The sequence below is a fragment of the Vipera ursinii genome (assembly GCF_947247035.1).
Source record: "Vipera ursinii genome assembly, chromosome: Z".
Classification (NCBI taxonomy): Eukaryota; Metazoa; Chordata; class Lepidosauria; order Squamata; family Viperidae; genus Vipera; species Vipera ursinii.
In genome coordinates this window covers 51,035,160-51,046,521 of record NC_139517.1, presented here as the reverse complement: position 1 = coordinate 51,046,521, position 11,362 = coordinate 51,035,160, and positions in this window count along the sequence as shown.

The window sequence follows — 11,362 nt, the reverse complement described above, 5'->3', positions numbered from 1 at the left end:
CTACCTTTCACTTGTCCAATTCCACCCATACTGGGCTATGATCTGATAAAGTTCTTGGACATATCTTAATCTTCTTAACCCTGGGAAAAAAATCATTAGTAGTCAACACAAAATCAATCCTGGAAAAAGATTGATGTCTATCAGAAAAAAAAAGGTAAAATCCTTTTCATCCACGTTTCGTTCTCTCCAAACGTCTCTCAATTCCAAATCATCTTTCATATCAAAAAAAGATTTAGGCAATCTAGCATGATTTGGAGTACTTTTAAAAGGTCCTTTTTTATCTTTCTGCATATCCAGCACTCCATTCCAGTCTCCCATCAAAATACACGATTTGTAATTCCATTGAATTATTTTATTATGTAAAAAATTATAAAATTCTCCTTGCTGTTGATTAGGTGCATATAGTCCAATTAAAAGTATTTTCTGCCCTACCAGGAACGGTCTTTGTTGACCAGCTGCAAACTCCAACTCAGGTGAAGTTCTCAATGACCTCCATTCTCAGTAATAGGAGAACAATCCACCTGAAACCATACCAAGATTGCTTCCCGCTTGTGATTCTCAGTAATGGGAGAGCATCCCACATCTTCACCTTTAGAACCCTGGCAAAAGACAACACTTTCACAAGAAGAGGAGTCCTGTCTACAGTAAACAGCCTGTTCGACCCTCTAAGTTTTGCTCCAACAGCTCAAGGAAAGCTTCTTCTGCGCTCACTCTCCCAAAACATCCCGGACTGGGACAAGCCATTTCCACCAGAACAGAAGCAAGCCTGGGAGATGTGGCATGGATCTCTAAGTTGTCTCAAAAGCACCCACGTACAGAGCATGCATGTTCCCATCTCAGTTGCCACCGCAACAAAAAAGGAGCTGCATGTGTTCTCAGATGCTTCTATGAAGACAATAGCAGCTGTAGGATACATAAAAGTCTACAGTGGGGAGAGCTGCAGTGTTGGTTTCATCATGGGAAAGGTGAAGCTAGCACCACTACAAGGTCACACTGTGCCCTGATTAGAACTCTGTGGCACCGTTCTAGCAGTAGAAATAGTAGACCTGATAACAAAAGCAATGAACCTTGAGTTTCAATCCACCACCTTCCACACAAACAGCAAGGTGGTGCTCTACTGCATCTACAACCAAAACAGACACTTCTACGTCTATGCAAACAATAGAGTAGAAAAAATTAAAATATCTCCAAGCCCTGAGCAGTGGCAACATGTGCCAACAGATCAAAACCCTGCAGACCAAGCTAAGTGGTCTATTTTTGCATTGCAGTTGGCAGACTCAGTATGGCTAAAGAGTCCTGAGTTATCAGCTCATTCAGACAGCCTGATGTCACTGAGACCAGAGCAATATGTGCTTCCAGATCCAGGTCAAAACGCCAACGTTCAATCTCAGGCACCCAACAAATTGCTCAGACAGAATGAGAAAGCGACCATCCAGACCATCTGCTTGTTGGCAATGGGCAAAGAAACAGAGAAAATGCCCACTAGCTGTTTCCTAGAATCAGCCCACCTTAAACGCTCCTACAAATGGAGACCCCGCATATTTGGCGTAGCAGTAATCATCTTGTTCACTTGTCTTAGCATTCCAGGAACTCACTTTGCAGGAGCCTGCAAGGTCTTGCAGATTGATGAAGGCATTTGTCATGACCCCAAATGTTTTTTTTTTTGCTTATTCTAGTTAGTTATAGTGGAAATTTATATTTCCAAGCGGGGAGTGTGCTGGACCAGTATACTGCTGCTCCATTTTATATCTAGTTTAGGAATTAAGAACTGTGTTAGTGTGTTCGGCATTTATAGGTTTAATACAGCCTTTTTAGCAACAATGTATGTAAAAACATGTAGCATTTACAAGGTTAAACATTATTTCCTCAAGAGATGCCTTATGGGAATTGTAGTCTAACTGTTTAGTGAATACCATGCTTATTTAAGTGGGTGGAATTTTAAGTTTTATGGTAGCACTTCCTGCCTTTGTCTTTTGTTCAATCGCTCAGGGTAAATCCCTGGCATGGCTAGGGATATCACGCTCCATCTTCATCCTGTAGCTTTGCACAGGATGGAAAGATCATCATTTTTTCACCTAATGAGATGGACTTCAAATTACAATCTGCATTCCGAATGGACCAGTGCTGTAACCATGAGTTATTGACATTGGAAGCATGAGAAATAAAAGTAGTTTGTTTATTCCATTTCATTTGAGTTTATTCTGGCTGTTTCAAGAGAGATCAGCATTTGCATCTTTATTTGAAACAGAACAGGCAATGTGAAATAAAAAAGCCTTTCTTCCCATCGAGAATTAAAAAAAAGCTAAGACACACCTGAAGATGACAAATATAAAATTCAATATTATGAGTCATTTCACTTGGTAATTCCCTGGTATTATTAAACAGTAAGATTGTTTAGATTTCTTCATTATTTTAAAAACCGTCATAAAGGTTTGCCTAGTATACTCTTAAAAAATGAAAACCACAAACATTTCCATTTTTACTGGAGAGCATGCTAATAAATGGGATAAACAAAATAATGGAACGATCAGTTAAAAACCAGATAATTGATCCATTCAAAATTATACATCTCCCCGTGGCACAATATATTTCTCGAAGTAGGTAATATATACAGGTCTGCTAATTAATTATTGAGAAACCATGGGATTTATGATTTCTTAATGTATGGATAAAACAATCAAGATAATCCCTTTTTGTTCCATTTTATATATGTGCTATGCATACTATTGGCACCTATCTCACTATTTCTGCTAGTATTATCAGCGTATACATTTGGTAGTTAAGACAGGAGAGAAAAAACATTTGTACAGCAAACAAAGCATCTTTTTATTGTATGAAAAATATAAAATTCTGTATGTTTATACTACAAAAACATAGACAAAAATGCACAATGGGCATTAAAAAGGGAAAAAGCAAATACATATCACATTTTCTATGGATTCCACCATCAATACAAAATACTTAGAAATGGGGTAAGTGATAAGATCCTCTTAGCAACAAGTTAATTAAGGATCAAAAGGTTACTTCTACAATACTAATCAGATGTTTTGCATATAAAAATTGGAACTCTAACATTTCCTGCCATTAAGCCTCTGCCAGTTGTATTCATCACTATTATTATACCCTACCTTGTAGCGACTGTTTTTTTATTATTATTATTCAGGGTAAAAAACAAAAGATCACTCTTAAAAAACTATGTGCAAAGGATATGTAAAGGCCTTGTTAATTAGAAAAAAAAATTATAGAAGGGAAAAAATAGCTCAGTTCTTTTGATAGTTGCATAACTATGCAACAGTGCAACCTAAAAAAGGCAGCAGGTTGAGATTTGCCTAAACTGAAGATTTCAAGGACCTTGAAATAATTTTGCTCTGGTTAGTAAACATTTCTTTTAACTATTTAAATTAGGCAGAATTCCAGCAAGAATAAATATCACTGCTTCAGGCAGGAAGGTGGTGCAGAGAGTGGTGAGGCCGGCTGAAAAGATCATTAGCAGTTCTCTCCCTTCCATCCAGGACATAGCACAGAAGCATTGCTTGAGCAGGGTCCGTAAGATTATCTGGAACACTACTCATCCTCTTCACAACCTGTTTTCCTTGTTACCTTCTGGGAGGACGCTTCGTGGTATCCATAGCAGAACATCCAGATTCAGCCATAGTTTCATTCCATACAGCATTAACCTTGTGAACTCTCAAGCTTCCTCCTTCCGTTGTATATTCAAGATGGACAGTATTTAATATTTGTTATGTATATGTAGGGGTGTGGGTCTATACATATGTTGTATATAGTATGTTTTAGGTGTGTGTCATGTATATGTTTCACTTGAGACCAGGCAACTAAATTTCATTTTTGATCTGTGCAGTTGTGCCCACAGTAAGAAAATGACAATAAAGGTTATCTTATCTTATTCATACGGCTTGTTTAGGTAACTGACTTTGGGCAGGAGAGATATGAAAGATTCATGTTTCTCCAAGATGCCTAAATATCCCTGGTTGTCCCTCCAGTGTTACAGTCTTTGTTATCATTCATGGCAAGACTGCACTATAGTTTATTGAAGGTTTATTATTGGAAATATCGAGATTTCTATTGCATAGGATAGTGTTATGCCTAAAATGGAACAAGTCCATAGCCCTAACTGTAACAATCATAATGTTCAAGTTTCCCTATTGTGTATCAAAGTCTCAATTTGTAAAGTATCAGGCATGATCCAATTTTTGACTTGATTTGATTTGATTAAATTTATATGCCGCCCTTCTCCCTGAGGACTCAGGGCGGCTCACAACAATAAAAATTAAAAAACATAGAGTATTTTTTTTAAAAAAGAATTAAAACAATAAATGCAAAATTACGAGACAATTTAACCAGGTAAAAAGCCTTATTAAAAACCGTAGTCAGTCCAGGCCCGCTTGTTGAAACAACCAGGTCTTCAGGTCACGGCGGAAGGACCGAAGGTCAGGGGCTGTCTGCTGCTCCGGGGGCAGTTAATTCCAGAGGGTTGGCGCACCCACAGAGAAGGCTCTCCCCCTGGGGGGTCGCCAGCCGGCATTGCCTGGCCTACGGCATCCTGAGGAGGCCGACTCTGGGAGCGAACCGGGCGATGGGAGGTTGACAATGGCAGCAGGTGGTCTCGCAAGTACCCCGGGCCTAAGCCATGTAGGGATTTAAAGGTTATTACCAGCACCTTTAATCGCACTCGGAGGGTAACCAGAAGCCAATGCAGCTCGCGCAGGAGTGGTGTAACATGGGAGTACCGAGATACTCCCATAAGCACCCGCGCGGCCGCATTTTGCACCAGTTGAAGCCTCCAGGTGCTCTTCAAGGGCAGCCCCATGTAACGAGCATTGCAATAATCCAGGTGAGAAGTGACGAGGCGTGGGTAACCATGCATAGGGCATCTCAGTCCAAAAAGGGGCGCAACTGGCGCACTAGGCGAACCTGTGCGAAGGCCCCCCTGGTCATGGCCGTTAGATGATCTTCCAAATTAAGCCGTGAATCCAGGAGGACACCCAAGTTGCGAGCCCTTTCTGAGGGGGGCAATACCTCCCCCCATCAAGAGATGGAACTTGTTGGACAATACAAGATGCTGGTATCTACAGCCACTCAGTCTTGGAGGGGTTAAGCCTGAGCCTGTTCCTTCCCATCCAGACCCGCACCGCCTCCAGACACCGGGACATCACGTCAAGGGCATCACTGGGTTGGCTTGGGGTGGAGATGAACAACTGGGTATCATCCGCATATTGGTGATACCTCACCCCAAAGCCACGGATGATCTCACCCAGCCGCTTCATATAGATGTTAAACAGGAGGGGGGAGAGAACCGACCCCTGAGGCACACAAGTGAGGGGCCTTGGGGTAGATCTCTGTCCCCCTGCCAATACAAACTGCAAGTGGCCCAAAAGGTAGGAAGAGAACCACCGTAAAACAGTTCCTCCCACTCCCAACCCCTCAAGCCGTCGCAGCAGGATACCATGGTCGATGGTATCAAAAGCCGCTGAGAGGTCAAGTAGGACCAGGACAGAGGAACAGCCCCTGTCCCGGGCCTGCCAGAGATCATCCACCAGTGCAACCAATGCCATTTCCGTGCTGTAGCCAAGTCTGAAACCGGTCTGGTACGGGTCCAGATAGTCCGCTTCATCCAGGAATTGTGGGAGCTGATGCACCACATTCTCAACAACCTTCGCTACAAAGTGAAGGTTGGAGACAGGATGGTAGTTATTCAATGAGGCCAGGTCCAGAGCAGGCTTCTTGAGGAGGGGCCTCACCACCACCTCTTTTAATGCGGAGGGGAAGACACCATCCATCAAAGAAGCATTGACAACTGCCTGGAGCCAGCCCCCTGCCACCTCCCAGGTGGCCGAAACCAGCCAGGAGGGACATGGGTCCAGTAAACAAGTTGTAGTGCTCAGTCTACACATGATCCTGTCCACATCATCCAGAGTCACAGGGTCAAACTCACCCCAAATGGTATGATCAAGACCTGCCCTCTCCACTCTGCCGGATTCCGCCCAGTCGGAGTCCATGCCCCGATATCTGTCACGTTGCTGTTTTGAGTTCTTCTGTGGCTGCCTGCGGCCACACACCATGTGGTGCAATGCACTGCTGCCATCAGTTGCGGCTGGAAGCTGCATGGTGTATCACACCAATTGCACCGGTACCACCACTCATGGTAAGAGGCCATGAGGCTCATCGCATCGATCGCCCTCGCAAACAGCAGCAGTGGTGCGATCAGCATGATGAATGCTGCAAGTGGCTGCAGTGGCACAACGTGCCATGTCGCATGTAGCTGCAAGTGGCCACAGAAGAACTCAGGCAGCAACGTAACAGGTGTCAGGGTGTGGGAGGCCTGGCTGCAGCAGTCCTAAGATAAGTGGGTAAGACATCCCCACTGGGTCTTATTTTGGGGGAAACATGGTAGTTCAAATAAAAGGTCAGTATCAGCTTCTGAAGTGTTATTTCACTACACATTTTTAACTCCTGTTCTTTTGTGCCTCCTGTTCTTTTCCAGTAAATTGGACAAAGCAGTGGGAAAAAAAGTAGGGTTTTTTTTGGAAACACTACTATAGAGACTGTTTGCCATGAATGTAGTATCATAAAAAAGGATTCGTAATCATACTTTGATCATTATTTTCTTTCCTTCTGAAAAAAATGGGTATAATATTTGATTATTCTGAACTGAAATTGGTACAATCGCTGTGAACTTATTTTTCAATTAATACATTGATTACATATATTCTGGTTACACATGCATTCAGTTTGCAGTTCTCATCACTAATTACAATGAAGCTCCACCTTACATGATGTAGGAATTAAAATGTAAGGTTTCTAAAGTCTCTCAAGTGATCAGAGAGATGCATGATTAGCTGTCTGACTCCATCCTTTGACTCTGTGGTTAATATGGTAACCTAAGGTGAGGGGTTGCCTGTTTAGGTACCTCTCAGGGCAATAACATCATCAAAGCTTCTATTCAGCACTGCATTTAGTTGCTGGATCAAACCTGGAACAATTACTGGAACACTTGTGAAGTTGACCATCACACAAATGAATTTGCTGACCAAAACAGTAGGACAAGTTTGCTTTACAAAGTATGGTACCAATTAAAATAAATGAATTGTTATCATTAAATTGTGGATAGATCAGAATGCATGATTAAGCAAAGATGACTTCAGGAATCATGATGTGGCATAGCTGGTGTGGCATTAGAACTAAGCTTAATCATGGAAAATATAAAGTCATCATTGAAAAAAATCATATATTTGACTATCTGTGGTATATTTATCTACTTTAGTAGCCAATTCATGCAAAACTGATCAAATGCAGTAATAAATTACCGTACTGAACACAAAACTGAATCTAGAGGGAAAGGAACCAATGCAACACAATTGATTATGGCCATTACAAAATTAAAAGTAAGTGCTGTACGGTAAATTTTGAATACAATATTAATATTAAGAAAGATCTGTGACATTTGCTTAAATAATTATAATGCAAAGAATAAAAGTTCCCTGGAACTACAAAAACTGTACTGTATGAATTTTGTGCTTAAAATTATGTGCCAAGAAATTCATACTGAAGAGTCGCACATTTGAGTTATTGTGCACAATATTGATTTGAGGAGGGACAGGAAACTAAGTAGAGTCTTTTGCCCACCAGTAACTTCCTAGAAATGTTATGAAGTTACTTCTGCCTTCTAAGCTGTTTCTCTCACTAGAAATTGTTCAAACATTTTCAAGCAGAACAAATATTGGCTTTTTCCATCCTCTCAAGAAACATGGGCTACTTTCCCAATAATGACTTATATTGCCTTCTAGATGTATCCATTATTTACTTATTGGATTTATATGTCACCCATGTCATCTGGAAGTAACTGATTGGAATCACTGAACCAGTGGACTGATCACATTAATGAAGACCATGTGATGCTAGAAGTGACCAATGAGGAAATGGCTAGATTCCTCAGGAAGCTGAATTCTAAAGTTAGTATTTAATATTCTGCTAATGTCAAATATATCTATGTTATAGTAAAACAGCATTAGAAACAGAAATAATATAAAAATGCATTCATGTATAAGCAATTGTATCTGCAAATATTGCATTAAAGATGGGCTAATCTCCCATCAACAAGAAAAATTAAAGACAAAATATTCATACACCTGGTATTGCACTGAATGTTCATCAAGGAATGTGTGTATAGTAATATCTAGAGGTTAATTGATGTAGAGCAGCAGCATTTTTAAAAATATCCAAACAAGAACTCTCTTGTCAAGAAATAGTCTAATATTGCGTTTCATTATTCTTCCATCAATGCTTAAGACTTGAAGCAAACCTCAGGAAACTACTTTTTTAATATAAACTATCAAATCAGTAGAAAATATTTCTATTCAAGTTAAATCCTTGGAGATATTAATATAAGTTACTATTTTCAGCTTTTTTAAAAAGGTCTAATATATATTGTTTATTTTTTTAATTGTTGAAGCAGACTAAATTATAACCATGCATATGGAATATATCTATTTCCGCTGTTCATAGACATTAATTTTAACTTCAAAATGTACCCACAGAGAAATAGATTATAACACTGGTTATAAATTATACAGTTGAGGCCAATGTTCCTCTGTTGCATTATAAAAATCACAGCTTTTTGTGTTGTTGTTAAAATAAATGTCAGGTTTAAATTTTAAATGTGCAAGTTGATCACTTTGAAAAAGTGATAGTCATTTTTTTAAAGTTACTGTGGCACCATCCCATTTACCATCTGGACCTTCATTTCTTGAAGGCTGTTCATTATCTTCTTCTGGTGCCCAACAAGTGTGATTCCAAGATGCCTCAAATCCCTGTATGAAGAAAGCACATGTTGATTCCAAAGGCCAATACACTGGGATATTGGCTGTACTTGATCAACCCATATGTGTCTGTTTTGAATATGCATGTTTTCAAATTACATCTCTTAAAGCAGTTCATAAAATTATAAGCATTATTTTGAAATCTGTCTTTTTTCCTTTAACTATCAGAGGATGCCAGGATTTCTTGCTATTTCTGAGGCAGTATAAATGAGAAAGCTTTTCCTGAATTCAAGAAATGTGAGAAAAATGAGTGAGTATGGAAAAGGGAGAGTATGTTATTTTTCTACTAAGCCATAACATTTGTACGCATCCCATTCCAAAAAAACTGATGAAAATATTTTTGATGTTGAGAAATATTCATAGTCACAGAGACAGATATAAACAGTCCAGTAAAAGGTTTAGCTTTTGATTGTCATGTCTTTTTTGTTTTTTTCACTCTATAGAAAAGGAGGCTGAACTGGGATATCTCAGACCATTTTAGTGCAGTTTCTAGTGCTACTCTTCCTCAGAGAACAGAAGAGTGATCCTTCCTATAAGAACAGGGCACGCGTAAGTGTTCCTACTTTCTTTTCCTGTGCCTTGGGGAGTTGGTATTGCTTATTTCAACAAATAGATTGAGTTCACCCACTTCATGTATGTATCCTTGGTATATGTCTGAAAACAACTCTTGTCTTCCACAGAATGAAGAAAATAATCTGTCCATCTATTATTCAACTATAATCTCTATTTTGGTTGAAGAGTGGCATATAGCTTTTTAAATATACATGTGTTTGTGTATATGTGTGTGTCTAGATGTATACACACTGTCACATACATACACCCACATATATTGCTTCTTCATAGCAACCATCCTGGGTAGTATCCTCAGGGCCATCTAAAAACTTCCCAGTAGTATCTTTTAAGTAATTATATGAAAAGCACAAGACTAGCTAAACAGAGATGAACATCAGAGCAGAATTAGTGTGGGGAGATTTGGAATGGAAAACTTTTGGAGATATATATATATATATATATATATATATATATATATATATATATATATATATATATATATATATATATATATATATATATATATATATATATATATATAATTAATCCAGCTTTTTCCTCTCATTCCTGAATGTTATCATTTATTGACATACTATTGTAGAGTTGACTTACATCAGAAAGAGTGTTATAGATTGCCAAGGGAATACTTAATTTATAACAGAAATAAGTTTTGAACACATTTAATGTTAATTTACACATTTAAGTAATGTGAAAAGTAATACAATTCCAATTAAATCAATGGATACCCTGCCCCATTTATCAGAACTGCTTGTGTTTACATAACTGCTAATTGTGTTTGAGTTACAATTACAGAAGCATATATTGCTTGAGTAAGGCTCAAAAAGTGCAGATTCTGCATCTTTCCCCAGGAAAATTTATCATATTGTACTATCATACTTTTGACATTATGATCAAGGCCTGGTATAAAAAAATGATAAAGTAAACTGATATTGCTTCACATCAGTATTATACTTTTTAAAGATACGTCAGTGTGACTGAAAAACTATACGTATTTAAAACTGTTTATTTTCACAACTTGTAATCTACACTTCATGCAGATTTGAAAAGCATGGAGATCTTGTACCTGAAAGGATGGCATTTTGATATGACCAGGAATGCTCATAGAGTGTGTAAGACAGTTCAGATAATTAAGTTTTCAATTCTTGTAGGAGAACATAAAGCGTTCATCTGCTCTTGTTGTTTATCCTTTTCAAAAGAAATATGGTATCATAATTAATTTTGAAATATATATATATGTCACCAGATGAAAAATAAAGAATAAAAAGCAAGAGCTGGTGAATTCCTGATATTTTTTCCATAAAGGAACTTTTTTTTATTAAAATTTATTTTAAAAGAAAAACAAAACAATTACAATGTAACACAACACAACACCCACACATATTGTTATAAATTTTCAGAGCAGTCCAATGGATAAAAAGCAACAAGGTGTCCTGAGATTCAATATGTATCTTTCATAAGGGAGATGTGATGAAGTCCACCTTTTGTTGTTAGCCATTAAAGTCCAGTCAAGTATGCAATTTAAGAGGCCAGTTTCATTACTTAGCTATTCTTGAGGATTGTTCTGGCACTCAAAATCATCAGAGATCGTCCATAAAGTTAGAAAATAGTTGCTCTTTATTTCTGTGAGAACAGTCTGATAATCCAGATGGAAGCATAGGTAGAAAACAGGATCCATCTCTCACTAGAATTAGAACTACATGACAACAATAATATTGGAACACACTGGTTGTCAGGTCATGGAAGAAGGATCTGGAACAGAGCACAGGACTTGGGGCAAATGCTATGGAATCCATTTTTTTAAAAAAATGTTACATTCAAAAGGCATCACTTTTGAGAATGTGCCTTTGAAAAAGACCGTGCTAGCTAGCAGGTTTATGAATGACATCTGAAAGAAAGCCACCAAGATTTTTAGATTGTTTGAGTATAATTTAAAACAACTTCAAAAAACTCAT